The sequence below is a fragment of the Artemia sp. Qi Xiang Cuo genome, chromosome 14 (genome assembly GCF_049724085.1).
Source record: "Artemia sp. Qi Xiang Cuo chromosome 14, ASM4972408v1, whole genome shotgun sequence".
Taxonomy (NCBI): Eukaryota; Metazoa; Arthropoda; class Branchiopoda; order Anostraca; family Artemiidae; genus Artemia; species Artemia sp. Qi Xiang Cuo.
Window position 1 is genome coordinate 62,604,929 of NC_142807.1, and position 21,499 is coordinate 62,626,427.

At 34.9% G+C, this 21,499-nt stretch overlaps 1 protein-coding gene and 2 non-coding genes across 5 annotated transcripts in view; 2 read left to right on the plus strand and 1 right to left on the minus strand.

Moving 5' to 3' along the window:
• Sas10 (UTP3 small subunit processome component Sas10) overlaps nt 1–21,499 on the minus strand; it is a 362,975-nt gene that overhangs the window by 12,101 nt on the left and 329,375 nt on the right. The window lies entirely within an intron of this gene.
• LOC148944733 (small nucleolar RNA U3) lies at nt 4,189–4,398 on the plus strand. The gene has a single exon (XR_016142904.1). It is a non-coding gene; the product is annotated as a small nucleolar RNA U3 (small nucleolar RNA).
• Nucleotides 9,566–9,776, plus strand: LOC148944734 (small nucleolar RNA U3). The gene has a single exon (XR_016142903.1). It is a non-coding gene; the product is annotated as a small nucleolar RNA U3 (small nucleolar RNA).

A 21,499-nucleotide genomic window follows, 5' to 3' on the forward strand; every position in this document is an offset into this window, starting at 1 on the left:
TAAGCTACGTTAATTAAATACTGTTTCTTTTTCCACTTGTGATTTCGGTTTCATTTGTGTATTTATACCATCCGTTTACGCGCTCGTTTGTGAGAGGGGCGGATCTGCCCAAGGCCTTACCCAGGGGAGATTAGGGGGTTTGAACCCAACACGACCTTTTTGTTGACTAGTAAAAACGTAAAAAATGGATATAAACAAATCTTGAATGTGTTTTTTGAGTTTTTTTTTGTGTAAACCCCCCCCCGTCCCCGAAAAATAAGAGTTGAGTAAAACCCCCTTGGAAAAAAATCCTGGGTACGGCCTTGGGTCTGCCCAACATGAGGGGAAGAACCTCATGTAGCAGGAAAAAACAGAAGAAGATTTTACAAATTCAAAAAGAAAATAACAAAAAATTTCAATTACGAGGAAAGAATAAAAAATATTATACAGCTACACTCTCTCATTTGCTAGGCTTTTTATTTGGCGAGGGGGGGGGGGCTGGTAGTGCGAAGAAGTATTTTCTTTGCATATGTCCATTGAGCCAAAGGGTTTTTTGGGTATTGGTAGTACTTTTGGTAATGTTCTATTAGCTGGTACCCACGCGATATACTGTATAGGGAAATCTAAAGGACAAGAGACAACCGGGGCTCGGTCAAGCGAGACATCAATACCACAGCGGGGAGGGACAGCGCGTGTTCGATAATGAACCTAGGCATGGGGGGGGTCTAGGGGGGGAAAGGTACCAAGGTTAGGTAAGGTTACGTATTTAATATATGCTATGCTTTACCCCTTCCCCCTAATACGCAAATATGTAGCCCAAATTTGTTTCTAAACTATTATATTTTCATCATATTTGGTTTTATTTCATTAGCATAAACCAAACTTGACTTCTCGCGTGGGTACCAGCTAATAGAACAGTGCCGTACTTATTTTTATGAGAGGGGATCGGATAAGACACTGTATCGGGTCTATGTGCTATAAATCAAATTCGCTTAGTTAGAAATTGTAACCTAATATTAAAAATTAATTCGGAGTTCCTTTTCCCGGAACTCCGAATTTACAAAGTTCCTATTTTTGTAACTTTGATGGCCCTGGACCATGTCTCAAGGGTCTGAACCACTGCTGAGCTATGGTTGTGAAGACGCATCACCTGCACCAATTAATTGGTATCCTTTACAAGGTTGCAGGCTAAAATCCTTTACTAAAGAGCAGGCTATCACTGCAACCGCTATCCAAAAACCTCTCTGACGAATTGGTAGATAGGAATTAAGCCCTTTTTACATAGGCCGTATTGAGCGCGGTTATATGAAACCATAACTGTTGTTATTAGCCTGGCATTATTGAAACTCACCAACCTTCTTTGTAATTTATTTTATTACCAATATACCCCCCTCTCCTATGCAGAGGCCTAGAAGCAACAAATATAACCTCGGCTTACTTTTTACCAAGTTTGGATGGGAGGTTTGCTGACAACAAGAATTTGAGAACCCTCTTGCCTCTTTCTTCACAAAAGTTGGGTCATCGGGATTCTAAAAAGGCAAAAATCGGAGCTTTGCTGTTACTTCACTTGAATTTAAGGGAAACTCCTTCAGTCACTTTGGGTAGAAAGTTATTCACTAAAATATAGGGACCAACCTCCCTCCACCTAGGTAGAATTGGTCCCGGTATACCAAAAGACACAACTAGGAAACTCGCTTTCCCTTTCCATCAAGTTTTGTCTATATCCAACATTTTTTTCGTGTTGATGTCCTGATGGCAAGAATTCAAGGACTCTTTGTAAGGACGATACTCCTTGCTCCCTACCAGGTTTCATTGGGATCTTGCAAACTTTTCTGATAACCAGTTGCTGGGGTTATCAAATTTTGGGAGCCTCTTCTACCGCAAGGGTCGATCCGGTCGGTCCGGTCCGGTGCCCTTTTTAAGTGACCAAAAAAATGGAGGGCAAATAAGCCCCCTCCCACGCTCATTTTTTCCCAAAGTCACCCGATCAAAATTTTGAGATAGCCATTTTGTTCAGCAAATTCGAAAATATTCTAAGTATGTCTTTTAGGATGGCTTAATCCCCCGAAGTTCCCGGGGGGAGGGCTGAAAGTTAGGAACGTTACCGTTAACATATAGTATTGGATATTGGGAAGTATACAGACGTTTTCAGGGGAGATTTTTCCTGGTAGTGGGGTGGGGGGAGGGGGTGTCGGTGGTTATGTGGGAGGATCTTTCCATGAAGGAAGTTTTCATGGGGGAAGGGACATTGCTATGAAGGGGACGCCGGACTTCCCAGCACTATTTAAAAAAAGATCAGAAATTAAATATAAAAAACAAGTTTTTCAGCTGCAGCAGCAGCAACATAAAAACTTTAAACGAACAGAAAATATTACACATATGATTGGGTTCCCCCCCTAGTCAATACCTCGCTCTTTAATAGAAAGATTTCATATTACTTTCACCATAGTTATTAAGTAAAAATAAATACCTTTGTGATTAATAGGTAATTTTTAAAGAATTGGAACAAAATTTGAACTTTCGCTTAAAGAGTAAGGTATTGACTAGGGGGCGAACGCCCTATTATACGTATTAAAAATATGTGAATATAGAAGTTCGTTTCGTAAGTTAATTCGTAAGTTACGTATATTTATTACTAATAAAAACGTTCGTAAATAAAATTAAACAAGTTTCTAGAAAGCCATTTAACCAAATAAAAGTAAATTAATATGCAAATTTTGTTTTAATTATTCATGTACGGTGAGCCAAGATCAAAACCTGCATTAATTCAAAAACTTTTCAAAAATTAAATAAAAAAAAAACAAGTTTTTTTTAACTGAAAGTAAGGAGCGACATTAAAACTTAAAACGAACAGAAATTATTCCGTATATGAAAGGGGCTGTCTGCTCCTCAACGCCTCGCTCTTTACGCTAAAGTTTGACTTTCTCACAACTCTATTTTAAAAAAAAAAAGAAAAACTTTAGCGTAAAGAGCGAGGCATTGAGGAGGGTACAGCCCCTTTCATATACAAAATAATTTCTGTTCGTTTTAAGTTTTAATGTCGCTCCTTACTTTCAGTTAAAAATAACTTGTTTTTTTTTTAGTTAAAGACGGGTTTTTCATTGTGTCTTTCCCGTTGGACTGTAGCTTCTCTTGTTGGACTTCTTTAGAGGGGCCCTGATAATGCGAAAGTACCGTTTTATCTTTATAATCCTTTTGGTGCCGGGTAAGTAAAAGGTCGCTAGCCGAACGTCCAAAAATAATCGTTGTCTACCGCTAGTTTCAATTTCTAGCTCTAACTAAAAAGAAAGAAGTATAAAAACAGCTAAATTTTGTAGAATTTATTTTTAAAAATAATAGAATTCTAAAAAAACATATTTTTTATATTTATTTATAACCTAATGAAACATCCCTGTCCCGCTTACGTTTTCGTGACTGGACGCCCCTACAGAAAAACCTAACTGGGTTCGATCATTGATCAGATTTTACAATTTCGTCCTTTTCTTGTTGGATGATGTTGCCTGCGGGTTTTAGCAAAGTATAACAACTATCTGTTTTTATCTCTACACTAAAAGACATGGATGATTTTACTTTCCTTTCTACTTATCGCCTTCAAGTCTTTATCCGCAGGGGGGGGGGTACCAGGGCTGACCCTCCCTTTAAAATTTTGTCTGAGTCTTAAAACTTCCTACAAAAAAAAAATTTTGTTGTTTTATATTGTAGCCCCCCCTCCCAAACAAAATTCCTTGTTGCGCGTTCATACCCATACATGATTAAGTAAATTATTGTGGATTTTTTGTTTTTATGTTTTCTTTAATTTAGTGTCATCCCCACTATGCGTACGAAATTAATAGATACATCCAGCAATTAAGACTATTTTTACTTAGTCATCCTGATACTAGCGCTATTCATATTGTATTCATTAACAATATGTATATATCAATAGTTAGAATAATTGATTATTTAGTTGGCAGTTCTATTCTGGTAAGTCTCTAGCCCCTCGCAAAGGAATCAATTTTTAGGTAAAAAATCATATTTAGTATTATTACTCTTAAGCCTCAATGCAAAACCTATTTTATGCTTATAATTAATATTTTAGAAGAATGGAGGTATATTATAAGAATTTCTTCGGCTGGAATTGCCTTTGATACATCTATTTTATATTCATAAATAGTAACAATGGATTTTGGCTATTTTTGGATATCTTAAAGCTGGAAACCAATTTACGTTAAGAGCATACTTCACAGGATCATTTCCGTAGTGTGATTGCCTAGGTTTAGCTGGGAAACCGACGCTTCCATAAACCACGATGATGAGCGGAAACGTCTTTCTTTGAGCGGGATACGGACTGTATCTGGGATATGCCGGAATCTGGTTATTAAGGACCGTTCTTGGCCGGTATTGTTACGGCTGGTATGAGGTAGATGTAAACCGAGTGGTTGGGAATAACATCTATACTGCAGATATTATATTTTTACTAATTAATACACTTTTCCTTGTGAGCGGGGGATGTCCAGTGTATCTACATGTAGCATATTTATACCAATTTTGTATTTAGTATCTGTACTGGTTTAATTAAGTACATACTTAGAATTATGGTATTCTTTCAAAATTGTGGTACAGGTACAATGTAGTATTTTTGTACCAAAGTCTGTACTTTTTGATCTATAAATATTTTATTTCACCCTGATCCGTTCGGCATAGACAAGATAAGTGACAGACAAGCAGTCACCTATATCCTTTTTTCGTAAACAGACGCTTCACTTCCGGTAACCAAAGGTCGACAAAAACATATTTCTGTGTATCAACATCAAGTTTACCGATTGAAAATGAAGCTAGAATGACACTTGAATTCGTGATGATTTGGAATCTAGTCGAATAAAAACAAAATCAACCACCCAAGTGGGAAATCTCCTCAGTTTGAAAATTTGTATTAAGGATATAGGAGCTTGCTGAGAGAAATTAAAAGTAAGAATAAATTTAAAATAAGGCGATCTAGTTCAACTTCGTATATATATATATATATATATACTATATATATATATATATATATATATATATATATATATATATATATATATATATATATATATATATATATATATATATATATATATATATATATATATATATATATATATATATATATATATATATTTATATATATATATATTATGTATACCTACTCTTTTATATACTGCTAGTTTGGTTAATGCTAATGAAATAAAATAGGATGAATATATAATAGTTTAGAGACTAATTTGGGCTATATATTTGCACATTAGGGGGGGGGTGGCAAAGCATAGCATATATTAAATTCGTAACCTAACCAAGGTACCCCAGAACCCCAAAAACAACACTTTAAATATCTTATAAGCAATTAAAACCATGCTATACAGTATATTTCTCTACATCGGTGTCTTGAATCATCCCGTAAAAATGGGTTTTTCGTCGCGTTTACAGATTGACATATATAAAAGAGTAGGTATAACGAAGGAGTACCTACATTGTTATATATAACATAATATATTGTGCAAAGAAACTAAGTCACAAAAAGCGCCAGACAGATTAACTGCAAGAGACCGCTATAGAAAAATGCAATGCAAAGCGTGCTTTTAATTACGTTTATGATATTTAAACTGTTGTTTTTTGGGGTTTAGGGGGAGGGTACTTGGGCTAGGTTACGTATTTAATATATGCCATGCTTTACCCCCTCTAATGTGCAAATATATAGCCCAAATAGTATATGTATGGGCTATATTTTTTGCACAATAGTATATGTAGTCTTTGCCTTCGAGAAGTTTGGCATTTGTTTGTCCCTTAAAAGACACGACTCTGAAATTTGCTCTCACTTACCAATAAATTTTCATGAAATCCGACAATCTTTTTTCTTGGCTACTAAAATTTAGGCCGTGACCCATTTCCGACTAATGTAGGACTTGACTCGGATCCCAAAATTATACAAGTAGGACGATACTCCTTACTCCCTACCAAGTTTCATTGGGACCTTGCAAACTTTTCTGATAACCAGATGCTGGGGTTATCAAATGTCGGGACCGACCCTTCTACCACAAGGGTCGGTCCGGTACGTGGTGCTTTACAATTGGGTACAATGTTATTATTTTACGGCGGAAGTCGGTCACGTAAAGTGATGTGTCAACTTCTTCCGGGGGGTTGAACGACGTTTGTGTTTTTTCCGATGGACGACTAGCCAAAGATGTTTTTCAGTAAACCATTCAGATAATTTTAACTTTTCTCCTTTGTCCTCTAGACGACAGAAGTCGTTTTCATGTGGATGAACTATTTAAGATTAAAGATCCTTTATTCTTCTATTCTTCCTACTTTATTTTGCTTTCTGCTTTGTTCCACTTTATTATGCCTTTCGAATTTATCTATAGTTTTTTACTTGCGGCATTTTTTTTTTACTTTTTCTTTTTAATTTACTTTTTGTTACTGCTATTCTGCTTTTCGATTTTGAAAAGTTTACTTCTTTTGAATCGATAAAGTATTAAGAAGAAACGAGTCGCACTATTGGAATTAAAATGTGTATACATGGTATGGGCTATATATTTGTCAGTTTGTAATCCGCAATTAGGAATTGTATAAGTAACTATTTTAGAATGTTTGGTACTTACGTGTTATAGCGACCACACCAAAGAAGTAAAGTTAGGTTAATCCTAATGAAATATACCAAAATATGATGAAAATACAATACTTTGGCAACAAAATTATGGAAAATACAACAGAGAATTATCAGGCCGCTCAGAATGCATTATATTAAATACTGAACCTAACCACCTCTATATATCAAAAATTCAATTAAAATATACCAGCAAAGTTTCTCTCACCCAGGCTAAGCTGATTTTTTTCGGAGTGTAGACAGGAAACCGGTTTCATTACAAATCAAGAACAAAGTGTGGTCGCTATAACACTTAAGTACCTCTCGGGTACTTATGTATTATACCAAACGTACTCAAGAAGTGATATTACCTTATTCATAATGAAATATACCAAAACATGATGAAAATATAATACTTTTGTTTATATTATAACATAATTTGGGCTATATATTCTAAGATTTGTGGGTAGGGTGGAAGTAAAGTAACTTAACCTTCCTCCATCCCCTCCAATAATATGCAATATATAGCCCAAATAATACAAGTCCATTGCATTCTGTCACCCTTCATTCGTCTTTGTGGCTATGAAACCGGTTGTCTCAGATCTCAGATTCAGCAAACTTCTCGACTGTGTTTGTTATAGTGCGTAACTAACTTATTCTCGAAACTATATGAAGGATGCTTTACAGATTGGCTAAAATAAAAAAATTCTACCTCTTACTGACCTGAGGCAATTCGGGAACCTCAAATCCACTTCTATCTCCCATTACTTTGCTTTTCTTATTAACTTGATTGGGAAAATTCTCAAAAAGGCTATTTGCTTTTTGAACTATTTGCTGCTGGCGAAATCTAATTTTAATTAACCTTCAAAAAGGGTTTGATCTTGTTAACCACAATATATTTGTTGAGAGACTTGTCACTGAATTCAATATTGAGTCTTTTGTGGTGAAATCGGTTGCCTCCGTCTTTTCAAGTAGATCAGAGGTAGTCAAATATGAGAATCATTATTCCAGTCCCCTCCCTGTCCACAATGGAGTACCCAAGGTACTTTCCTATATCTGATTCTTTCAGTTATAATTAATAGCCTCGCTAAGGAATTTCCTGAGAGGTGGAAATTTTTGGATGACCGCTTGTTGAAACCTGCTACAGAAATTTAATAAGCAACCAATTTTAATTTAAAGTAGAATATCCACGTTAAAGACATTATCCATTGAGTTAATGCATCGATTTCCCTCCTTGAGTACAGAAATATATTTAGTGCCCCCTTCCTATTCTTAGGGATTTATGCTCCCTTTTTCCGCCAACATCTTGAATATTCTTGTCCAGTTTGGCATCCTGGCATCTCCCGTGAAGAATCAGAAAAAATTGAATTAATTAAAAAAAGTGCCTTGCGAATAATTTTAAAGGAACCTACGGGTATATACCCTCTCCTTCTAAAAAAAGCCAGGTTGGAAACATTTGAGCACAGGGGAATTACAATGTACACCCGTTTTGCAAAAAAAGAACTAGTAAACCCTCGCATGGAAACAATTTGCAGTTTAATAATTTTGACTGGAATGATTTGTCATTCTGATAGTGTTATTTTGGCATTGTTCGCCAGTTTTTTAGTTGTCGTGTTTATTTTTATGATTTTTTGCTTATATACTATCTGTATATCTTTTTAAAAGTTTGAATCTGAACTCTTTTAATTCATTGCGAGCAGCAGGGAGGTGAGTCACATCTTCGTTTGTTTAACCGCCCATTCCGTGCGTGTAAGAACCTTCATTACGTAAAAAACCTTCTGGGAATACTTATTATAATTTTGAGCCCACGCTGCCCACGACTAGCCAACGTTGTCTAAGAAGATAGGCAACAAATTTGATGGAAACCATTGTTATTCTGTTTTTCTAGCACCGTTTTATGACACTCTTCCCTAATGTCCTTGGATGGTAAATGCTAGAACTACAGATGAAATGTAATGGTTTAATTCTTTCTGAAATTTAACAACATTTAAATAAAAATGCCTGTATAATTGCCCCAACAATTAAACGTCCAAAAATAATCGTTGTCTACCGCTAGTTTCAATTACTAGCTCTAACTAAAAAGTAAGATGTATAAAAACAGCTAACTTTTGGAAAAGTAATTTTTAAAAAATAATAGAATTCTAAAAACACATATTTTGTATATTTATTTAAAATTGAAGAAAAGGTCTCTGTCCCCCTTACGTTTTCGTGAATAGGCGCCTCTACTTAAAAACCTAACTGGGTTCGATCCTTGATCAGATTTTACAATTTCGTCATTTTCTTGTTGGATGATGTTACCTGCGGGTCTGTTTTTATCTCTACACTAAAAGACGTGGATGATTTTGCTTTCCTTGCTACTTATCGCCTTTAAGTCCGTATCCGCAGGGGGGGGGGAGGGTACCAGGTCTGCACCCCCCTTTAAAATTTTTGTCTGAGTCGTTAAACTGCATACAAAGAAAAATTTTGATGCTTTATATTGTACCCCCCCCTCCCAAACGAAAATCTTTTTTGCTCGTTCGTAGCCATGAAAGATTTAGTGAATTATTGCGGATTTTTTCTTATTCTTTTTTTTTAATTTAGTTTCATCCTCACTTTGCGTACGTAATTAATAGTTACATACATCAATCAAGACTATTTTTAGTAAGGCTTCCTGACACTAGCGCTATTCATATTGCATTCATTAACAATATGTATATGTCAGTAGTTAGAATAATTGATTATTTAGTTTGCAGTTCTATTCTGGTAAGTCTCTAGTCCCTCGCAAAGGAATCAATTTTTAGGTAGAAAATCATATTTAGTATTATTCATCTTAAGCCTCAATGCAAAACCTATTTTATGCTTAAAATTAATATTTTAGAAAAATGGAGGTATATTATAAGAATTTCTTCGGTTGTAATTGCCTTTGAAACATCTATTCTATATTCATAAAATAGTAACAATCGGTTTTGGCTATTTTAGGATTTATATAAGCTGAAAATGGACTTTAGTTACAATTATCTTTCACAGAATTATTCCTTTAGTGTGATTGCTTAGGTTTCGCTGCGAAAACGACGACTCCACAAACCACGATGATAAGCTGAAACGTCTACCTCTGAGCGTGAAACAGACTGGATCTGGCTTATGCTGGAATTTGGTCATTGAGGATCGTTCTTGGCTGTTATTTTTATGGCTGGGACTAGGTAGATGTAATCCGAGTGGTTGGAAATTGCATTTATGATGCAGATATTTTAGTTGTACTAATTAATGCTACTTTGTTGCTTGGGGGTGAAGGATAGTGTTGCTATCGTTAGTAGGACTTTACTAGAACTAGAAAAAAAAAATTAGTAAATTTAGATGATTTAGTAAATTCCCCGAAATCTACTAAAAATACATGATTTATAGTAAACAAAACTTTTTGTATTTTCCACGAATTCAGGGGAAAAAATTATTGTAAACATATGACAATTTACAATTTTTGCTTGTCTGTCTCAGAGACAGACAAGCAGTCGCCAATTTTCATAAACAGACACTTCCAGCGTCTATAGGTCGACAAAATCAGCTTTCTGTGTATCAAATCTTACCAACTAAAAATGAAGCTATAATGACACTTGGATTTGTGATGATTGGGAATCTATTGGAATCAAAACCAACCACCCAAGGTGATTAGGTGAATTCTCCTCAGTTTGAAAATTTTTATTCAGGAAAAAGGAGCCTGCTGTAAAAACAGATGCAATCTAGTAAATTTTTCCTCTCCAATTTAGTAAATTCTTTTAGGTCAGGGTGTCAACCCTGGTGGGGGATTTTGAATATTGCCAAATGTGGTATATTTATACCAATTTTGTATTTAGTATTTGTACTGGTTCAATGAAGTACAAACCTAGAAAATATGGTACTTTTTACAAAATTGTGGTACAGGTACAATTCAGTATTTTTGTACCTATGTCTGTAGGCTACTCTTTGATCTACTAATATTTTATTTCACCCTAATCTGTTCGGCATAGACAAGATAAGGGACAGACAAGCAGTCACCTTTATCCTATTTTCGTAAACAGACGCTTCACTTCCGGTAACCAAAGGTCGACAAAAACATCTTTCTGTGTATCAATATCAAGTTTACCGATTGAAAATGAAGGTATAATGACACTTGGATTCGTGATGGTTTGGAATCTAGTGGAATAAAAACAAAATCAACCACTGCAAGAGGCCGCTATAGAGAAATGCAATGCAAAGCGTGCTTTTCATTACGTTTAAGATATTTAAACTGTTTTTTTTTGGGGTTTAGGGGGGAGGGTACTTAGGCTAGGTTACGTGTTTAATATATGCTATGCTTTAGCCCCCCCCCCCTATATATATATATATATATATATATATATATATATATATATATATATATATATATATATATATATATATATATATATATATATATATATATATATATATATATATATATATAACCCCCACATATTCTGGGGCAAGTATCGTAAGCTACATAAGTTGCCCAATGTTTGTATACCAGGTTGGACATTGGGAAAGGTGGCATGTTTGATCATGTGTCTCCAAAAACGATAAGAATATGAAGATAAAACTTTAACAAAATGTTGAGTGGGATGTCAAACAAAACCAAAGCACACTGTATGCAGGAGGGTTTTCAAAAGGACACAACAACAATATCTAAAGAACGGCTAAGGGCCTTAAGTTCAAACTTTAAAGGCACGTGGAAAAAGGAACGAAGGGCAGCCGTCCTCTCCCCTCTTGTCCTTTTAGATTTTCTTTTTAACACTGATAGACATCTTGAAAGGCATTTTATTTGATATAGTTACAACGTCTAATACTAAGCCTCTGGAGATGCCTTGCCCTGCAGCCGTCGGGACAAGGAATGTAAATTACGCAATTTGTCTATTTTTTACATGGTGAATTTATCATTAGGAAAGGGGAGAATGTTTATCCTGGATGTATCCAAAAAGGCTAAGGGTATTGAAGAAAGCTTCGGGAAATGTTGAGGAGCATGTTGAGTTAACTCAAAGAAACTGTATCCAAGTTATCAAAAAGGCATATTTGTAATATATTGGGAACACCTAAGGGTATTAACTTGTGACTTTCAGGGACACTATTACTACTGCTACTATTGCGGCTGCAATGGGACTGGTTGTGACTGTAATTGTGATTACTTCTAACTGCGATAACTTTCAACTGTGACTGAGACTTCTTGCAACCGCTACTACATCTATTAGCGACTACTTTCAGGGAACGTTGAGGGGGATGCTGAGCTTTGAAATTTTAATCTTGAAATAAATATCACTTTAACGTTTAGATACTTTGATGCTAAGAAATAATGAGGTTGAAAAACTTGAAACATTGGCAATCAAGACGAACAGAAATTAATTTAAAAAAAAATCCCAAAAAAGAAGTTTTCAAAGAAATATAAAGAGGAATGTTAAGCTTAAAACCAGCAGAAATAAATTCCTATAATAATTCAAACGCAAAACTATCAGAAATTACTATTAAAGAATAAATGAAGCCCAAAACGAACAGAAATTAAATAAATAATCAGAGCAAACAACATATAACAGGTTCTACTAAATTGAATAAATAAATCTTAAAACGAGAATAACTTAAATTGAATATGCAAATCAAGTTTATAAACGAACAAAAATCACTACAAACGAACGTTTAGCTACTGCCCCCTTCCCTAACTTTAAAAGTCTAAAGCCTACTGCTTCAATTACGCTTTACTGAAAACGAATTCTTTTGAAATACAAAATTGAAAATAAAAATAAAAATTACAGTGAAATAAAATCTTGGACTGCCGAGCTTTCAGGAATTAATGTCATTATATATCAAATATTTAGTTTAATTTTATAAATTCTTTCCTAAGACTGTTCAAGACGCATTTATTTTTCAATAAAACGCAAATGGCACAGTAGGCTTTAGACTTTACAGTTAGGGAAGGAGGTAGTAGCCAAACTGTTATTTGTAGTGATTCTGTTCTTTTAAAGTTTAAGTTGAATATTCAATTTAAGTTTTGCTCGTTTTAAGATTTATCTGTCCATTTATATTTATACCAGTGTTATGTTTGTTTGCTATGATGGTCTATATAACTTCATTTGTTCTTTAGTAGTAATTCCTGAGTAGAGAGGACCCTACTACTCCCGTACGAACACCGTGCTGCCATCTACAACCGTTTGACATAATTTATGCATGTTTTTATGGTTTTTCTCACTGAGAATGAAAAAAACAGGATTTTTTCACATGAAAAACAAGATTTTTCTCACTTTGATGGATGTTTCATGGATGGTTATGTGTGTTGCTTAATTTATTTGTTGTTTTTCATGGATGTCAACAGCAATTATGTCTGTTTTACGGTTTTTCTCACTGAGAATGAAAAAACAGGATTTTTCTCACTTTGATGGATGTTTCTTGGATGGTTATGAGTGTTGGTTAATTTATTTGTTGTTTTTCATGGATGTCAACAGCAATTTGGGCTGTTTTATGGTTTTTCTCACTGAGAATGAAAAAACAGGATTTTTCTCACTTTTATGGATGTTTCTTGGATGGTTATGAGTGTTGGTCAATTTATTTGTTGTTTTTCTTGGATGTCAACAGCAATTTATGTCTGTTTTATGGTTTTTGTCAATTGATTACACAATATCTCCGACGAGTACAGCAATTTATGGATGTTTTATGGTTTTTGTCATTGAGAATGAAAAACAGGATGTTTCTCACTTGTATAGATCCAGGAATGGGAAACAGGAAGTAAATGCATCATTCTAAACCAATCAGAGTCGGGTAAAAATACTTATAATCCAAAACTATGGCGGGTTTAAAATTATCGGGAGAGGCTTTCAGGTAATATAAGGAAAGGATTTTTGCTATAGTTTTTATTAGTCTGTGAATAGAATTCAAAGGAGTGAGAAGAAGAAGAACAGTTTGACTTTACTCATTTGGATATATATTTGTGTTGATGACGAGTAGAATGTTTACCCTATTAGAAGTTGATAGTGGAGTTGATGGCAATAATACAAGAGCACCAAACATTGCGGTGGAAATCAAGAGAGGATCACGGCTTTGTCTGTAATGGGATGAAGTATATGCAAGATATGTGATATCCTTGAGAAAATTTAAAATGGAGGATCAATTATGTTTCGCTGCTAAAGTTGATATAGCGCATGTGAATAGACTTCAATGTGCTTTTAGTGCATTAGTGAAACATATTGAAGACAATAAACTGTATTGCAAACTGTACATACTTAGTATTATTGTTGTTGTTTTAATTATTCAATAAAATTGTTATAAAATCGAAAATCTTCCTTTTCTTTTCTGGTCAAGCTAGAATGCTGGGGCTAACGAATCGGGATCTGTCTCGTGTCAGCAGTCAGTGTCAAAGAATTGAACTATGATTCAATTTTAGAAAGAGAGAATTTGATCGAATCTAGTGTTAATAGGAAAACATTTGATTTTGGGTGATGGTTTTCTTAAGTTATTTCTTCAACGCTGGATATTCTGTCGGGGACCACTTGAAAAAATTATGAGTACTGATTCTCTCTCATTTGACTATTGCCTGAGTCTTTGCCGATGTGACTCAAGTGCTTATACTCAATTTATTGATATATTAATTGGAACAAAGCAGAATCATATCGCGGATATACTTTAGGAAACATTGCCAATGGATTCAATGTAGATGGCTCCTCCTTCTAAAGAGGTGACGTCACAGAGCTACTCCTCTCTCATTCCTCCACCTTGAATTTATCCGTCGGCAGGGACGATCAGTTTCGTTTTAGCATTGAGAGAGTCAAGTGATATTGGAAACCAAAAAATGTTCTATACATGTCCATTATGCATGTACACTCTTGGCAGTTGGACTCAATGTGAGACTTTTACAATTATTGGTGACTATTTTGAAAATTGTATATTTTTTAATCCTTGTAAATTACATAGAGGCTATGGAGTACAAATTAGAGGATTTAATTTATGTCTTGAAGAGGTGTGTGACTCGCACCCTAGAGGACACCTCTGCTCCAATTGTCAATATGATTAATTAGAATAGTGGGAGAATACCTACCCTGCTAGGATTGTAAAGAATCCCAAGCAGGATTTTAGTTTATTTCTACGAGATTGGTATCGTCGTGGATTTAAATTATTCTGGGAGGAGGAGCCAGGTCTACGATTCAACTGTTGGGGTAACAAGACCATTTGGTTTCTACGTCATCGTTGTGACGACACTGCCTGTTATGACTATAAATCAAGTGATTTTTATTTGGCAGTTACCGAATGTGATTCACCATTTGAAAAAAACTGTATGTGATATTGCTTCAAATAGGCAGATTGAAAGTCGTGAACTTCATAATATGAATGCAAATAGTATCATTGACTATACAAAGAGATATAGGAAGATTGAAATTACATTATATTATAGAAAATGTGACCCTGACTTTGCAGGCAATCATGATTAATATAAAGTGAAACCAAATAATTTACCAGCATTAATGGCTCCAGACAGTTACCTGTACTTCGAAGAAGAAGAAAACTAAAATGAAGACTGAAAGACATTGTTGTATATATATATGCATTTTATTAATAAAAAAATTCTCAAACATTGTTTAAGCATTTTACTCTTAAGGCACTGACAGCAATACTATAGAGGGCTGAGAGGATATTTTCTACCAGAAAGTCATTCAGACGTAGACTATCTACATATATGTGGAAAAAATGCTCTTGAGTATAGTCATAACATCGGAACACAAAACATAGTAGAGTCTGGAAGCCACAACTTTTAATCGTTAGATCATGCACCCTCTTCCGATTTTGAATAAGAGTTTTTCCACTGCTTTCAATATAGTTGTTGATGTTGGGTGTGTAAAATGTTTAGGGTAGACCAAGATGATCAAAAATTTCAATCGTCGTCTTCATTGTTTGAAAAATGCAAATGCAATGAACTGTCAAAACAGTCGACGGACTGCTATTAACAATACTTAAGTTATTGTTGACACTTTGAATTTTTCCAAGAAAGTCCAAGGACAGACAATAGGATTCGTACTGAGACATGTAGAGATCCATATTAAATATATTGATTATTTTACTGGTGTTCTTGGCGCCAAGTCTAGTAGAACACTGCCTTTGGGAGTAATTTCCCAATAAGTTTCATATTGATTTCGTGAGATGAGTACAATACTCTTAGACAATGGGTCGAAAAATGTATATTCTAATCGCACACTGCCCGTGCGTACTATACTTATATCTTGTTTGGCAGAACAATCTAGTACTATGATACCAATTATTTTAATAAACATATATTCGGTTATACCATTTTAAAAGAGTTATAAGTCATGATATAAGGTTTGCATCGTCAACTGATGAAATGTTTTATAGGAGTTATGAAAAGATAGATTTTAGGGAAGTATGCTATTATACTCTGCACAAAAAAGATGAAAGTCCAAACATCTTGACTTAACATGGGCATTCAGTTCATGATACAATTGTACTGGCACTCTTTACAAATGCCTAAGCGAGTTTTAGCGGACTATCACCACTGATAACGGATGAATCAGTGAAGGTGCGTGACCCCATGGCAATATGTCGTTGATTGGTGATTGTATGAGGAACAACTGGTTTAATATAATTTCCATTGGCTCTCAGTTTTTCCACTGCCAAAGCAACAGAACTCATGACTTATTTTATGTGTACATGAAGTGTTGCCGAAGTGATGGTGATACTTATATCAGGATAGGCATCAAGTTCTTTTCTCAGTTTAAAATTGGATTGTGCAAGCGTCACTTGTATATCCACTTAAACATTGGGTTGTAGCCAGTAGGGCATATTAAATGTTTCATGATATAATTTTCCAATTAGAAAAAACTCACTAGTTGTAGCATTTTTAAGTGCATCTGAACTATCAGTATTAGTAATATATTCATATCCATTGGAAGTGCCTCTCAATTTCATGTATGACCTGAGTTTCATCAGCATAAATTGCATATAGCTTGTATAATTTGAGATATTGTTGCTTGTGCTCACCAGGGTGCCATTGATGTAGACACTGATTTGAAAGAATAGACTATGTAATATACAATTTTAATAGGATATTCCATCGGTCAGAATTGGCATTGTATTATCAGATTTCTGGACTTTCATTTGTAAATCTATAAATGTTAAAGACATGTCAATAAATTAGTCTTTATTAGATTTAATTTAAAAGTGAATATTATTGCAGAGGGGCTGTTGAGGATAAAATTTTTCATAGCATCCACACTTGACACTCACATCAACATATTCAGCATTGAAGAGATTCAATGGTGCAGGGATTGAAGGTTGAGAATCTTTATACGGTAGGTAGGACATCTTAGGAAAAGAAATCTTGTTTCGATATAAAAATTCTCTTCCTGGGGATTCTTCTTCTACTAATAGTGCTTACAGTACATGTCGGCTTTTTCATTCTTTTCTTCGAAAGTGGTGATGTCTTTCGTATCTAGCCTGAGTAGAGACTGATGAGTGATGCATTGTTTCTCGACCTTTTTAAACTTTTATCATATCGTTTGAATCTCTCGCCAAGGGTTCGCTCACTGGACCTAAGATTTTCCGTTGGACTTCTTTTAAAATCCTTGCCAGAGCCCCAATCTTACAGTGTAGAGGATGCAAAATCTGTCGCAGGCGATACAAGATATTTTCTAGCCAGTGGTAGTGAAGAGCGAAACAGCTTAGCAAACCAACTGCCGAAACCATAGCCAGAAAATGACTAGTGACCATTGTAATAGTCCAGTCCTTGGCCCTGTTGTCTTGCGCCTAGAGTATGAACATAGCAGTCAATATCAAGGCAAGTAAATACCATTTTTCTATTAGACATCTTGCTCCTGTTGAACGATGGGCCTAAAATAGGATGTAATCACATCCAAACCTTTCGAAATTGCTATGGGATCACCTAGTTCAGTTCATAGTGTTAACTGAAAGAGTTCCAAATAGGAAGCGTTTACAGGAATATACTGAAAATGCTTTATATTGTAGTGATGAGTATGTTCTTGATTGGTTTTTCGTTCAAGAACGCGTAGGAGGGGAAAATTTGAATTACAAACTCGAGATGTGTCCACAAATGTAGCGTAGAGAAATATACAAGTTTCCTTGGAGAATGCAGGTGGGTAGTAAGAAAAAATGAAATTAGGGTTGCCGGCACTTTTAACGTTGATTATATTGAGCTTAAAATCAAGAACAACCTTCAGGTTATCATTGAGAATAACCTTTTCATTGGCAATAGGTGAACTAATGTAGATCTTGCCCTCCTCCTTTGAATAGTTGGAATGAAAAGCTCCTTTTTACGAGCGGAAATTCTTTTATTAATAGAAAGACATAAATCATTCATACAGGTGAGTTCCTCGTAGGGTTATTCAATATATGGATAATCCATCCAATTGATCTTTTGAATTTGTTCTTGATTACTTGAGGATGATGGTGGCGGCCAATCATAGGGTCTAATTTTGATTTCATATTTACGATCTTTTCTCAGGATCTCGTAGGTATTTTTGAGAATACAGTCGAAAAGACCAACTTCATGCTTTCCATTGTCGTCAAATTTGATGGTGGGGGAGAGTTTCGTCCAAAAATCACTTGTTCTATTCAAGTCATTTTTGAGAGGATCAGAAACACTTGACATGAAAGTCACATAGAAAACATTGTGCATTGTTAATATCTTCAGCACTGACCCAAGAATCAAAATCAGTGTTGTATCCTAGACACCGAACAAGCAACTGTTTCTTACCCCTACGAGTACGACTCTTTAATATATTTTCAATTTGATAAATCTCATAACTTTTTCTAACTTTTTGCAGTTCATATTCAAAGGAAACGTTAAGAATCTTATCATACCTGGTGTCATGCAGTTAGTAAGCTGTGAATCCAGCGTACAGGATTTGGGACACTTTAAATATTTTTGTGCTTTAAAGATAAGTCTCCTTTTCAGAAACATTGGTGGTTCTATGAATTCGAACAGTGTAACAAACATTGAATTTAATCTCCACATTTTTTTTCTTTTTCACCGTTGGAGTATTGCTTTAGGAAGGCGTCAAATTTATTTTTAATGTATCGAAAGCCCTGACGGTATGATTTGGACAGAGATCGATGAGGTCAACGGTTGTATATCCGCATGATCTTATCTAAATCATAAATAAAAGGAGATGTATTTTTCTATGTACAATATCTTGAAATTAATTGATGAATTGTTATTATCAATCGTTCAACAAATGAAGCCGTTGTTGGGCTGTGACTATGATAAAGTGTATTATATTTCAATAGAACATTTTGCACATGGGGATTAATAAATTCGCTACCACGATCCGATTAAATTTTTCTTTAGTAGTTCTGTTCAAGAATACTTTCAATAGCCTGATGAACTTCAACATCTCTATTTTACCGTAATGGGATGACGCAGGATCAGAGACAAAGGATACGGATTGCCACAAGACCATATTTGTAGTGTTAATTTTGACTTTATTGAATTGCATCTAAAATTAACAGATCAATTTGCATTATATACAGAAGGAAAAAGGCTGTTGATTGTTGATATTTTTTGCCACCAAGCCTTCGATTCATATGCTTGGTTTAAATGTTTTAATTCCGTATATGGTCTTTTGCTTTTTTTATTTTACTCTCATAGACCACTTTAGAATGCGTTTTGGAAGAATTTAAACTTCCCGCTGCACTAATCTTTTCATTGACGTGTTTCAGAACTTCATCCATTTTGAACGCAAACACGTAGTGTAATGTCCTCTCCCCTTTTGCAAACTGGAGGGTGAATCAATTCGTCTTCGCTTTTGACTAGCAGTCACAGGTGTTATAAAATCATTGTTGCTGCTGCTGCTGCTAGTATTTTCAAATATTGAATCTTCTTCTTTTTTAAATGATGTTGGTGTTGTTGGAGGACTATATTCTCTTCGTTTCTTAAGAATTTGCCTATTGCCAATGAGACCATTCGGGAATTTTGATAAGCTTAGAAAGGAATATAGATTATTGTCAAAGTATAAAAGTCCTTTACGATTCTTCACCATATCACATATTAAATCACGTAGATTATAACTTTCCCTGAATTATAATTCGCTTCCGTGTGCTGTCGACTTGAATTTGATGATCACCACCAGTTTCCAACATGAAATATAATAAGACTCTTTTACTCTGTCCACGATAGGTCACTGGCAATCGGTTTCGAATTTTCGATACAATTGAATTCAAGTTTTTCTCCTTTGGTGGCACTGCTGCTGCTGCAGAATCTTGAGATGTTTCCTGTTTAGAGGGACCGGTAACAGCGGCGGCGGGTCTCTCACGATAAGGTCTATGTTTGTCCACACGTCGCAATGCATCTTGAAGTAAAAGCAGTTTTTTGTCATCAGCAATATTCTCATCATTAATGAATTCGCTTAGTTTGTCTTCAAAAGTTTCGACGGGCAAGAAAACAAATTTTAATGGCTTGAATTAATAGGGTTTAGCCGTCCTATAGAAAAAACTGTTTACAAGTCCTGTGTTTGTTGGCAGTACATTTGTGAAATAGCTACCGTCCACATAAAGTAGTTGTTTTCTTTAAAAAATTGGCCTCGTGTTTTTAAAATTTAAGGCACGTAAAGTGGAACGATTTTGCTTTTTATGCTATCTAACAATTCCTGACAGTTGAACATTGCCCTCGGTTAAATTTAAGCAAAGCTCAGCTATTATATGGATGAAATTACTGTCAACACCTTGTTTGAGCATAGCCTTCTTGAGTTGAGGTTTTTAAGTACTTAAAAACGGACAATAAATACTGTTGTTTGTGTATTGTCTCCAGTGTCATAATGTGAACTAATAGCCTTTTCTACTGTTCACCGGAAGATATACTGTAATTTCTTTGTCAAAAATGTCGGTGACTACACGTAGATCCTCGGGCGTGCTCTGATTAAGATCTAGCAAAATATAACCGTAGGGCTTATTAGTCGCCTGAGTGTACGCTAACAACAGAAATTTCGGAGCGCCGGGGTATATCTGTTTATTGAGAGTTATTAGCGAGCTAGAATCACGAACAACTTTATAGATAATATAGATGGTGCAATTCAATGCAAGAGCTCGCATACATTTGCTCTGATGAAACAGATTGTGTAGAAATAGGGTTATGGAAATCTTTTCATGGTGAGAGCGAACGGTGAACAGCTGTAGCATTTACTCTGAGAACTGTTCAATGGATTCAACCAAATCATCAATAATCAGCCTCGAATTCGGTTCAAGACCATTGAAAACATCAAGTCCTCGTAATAATTGTTTTGATATTGTTGTGGCAATGGCTTTTATTTGATCGTAAGACTCCAGCCAAATACTATAGCAATAATAAATTTTCTTTGGTTTTTCCAAAAACATTTTTCTGACAATTTTGAATGATTTTAGCTAAAAGTGTTGTTTTCCCCGACATTGAGGGACCACACAGAAACGATCTGAAAGGTGTTTTAAATTGATACATGCTGCTACTGTTGTTGATAACAGTCGGACTACAACTAACCGTAAATCATACGTGTCCAATGAATAAGTAGTAGTAGTAGTAGTTTAATTTTCCCATAGATCTATCTAGTACGCCGTTAACAAGAACAACAAAAAAACAATATTTCATGGTCATTTATTCAACATGAAAACTATTTGTTCAACATGAACAACAACATGAGAATGACACTTGTTCAACAAGAACCTGACAAAAAAAAACAGTGACACTTATTCAACATGAAAGCTCTATTTGTTCAACATGAGCAACAACATAAACATGACACTTTATGTACAACATAAAAAAAACACTTATGTTCAAACATGAACAAGAGCAAGAACAACAACAACACTTATTGTCTTAAAAAAAACACTTTTTGTCCAGCATCACATTTCGTACATTAGTACACACAGTAGAACACTATTTGTACAACACTTGAAAACAACAAAAAAACACATGGAAAAAAA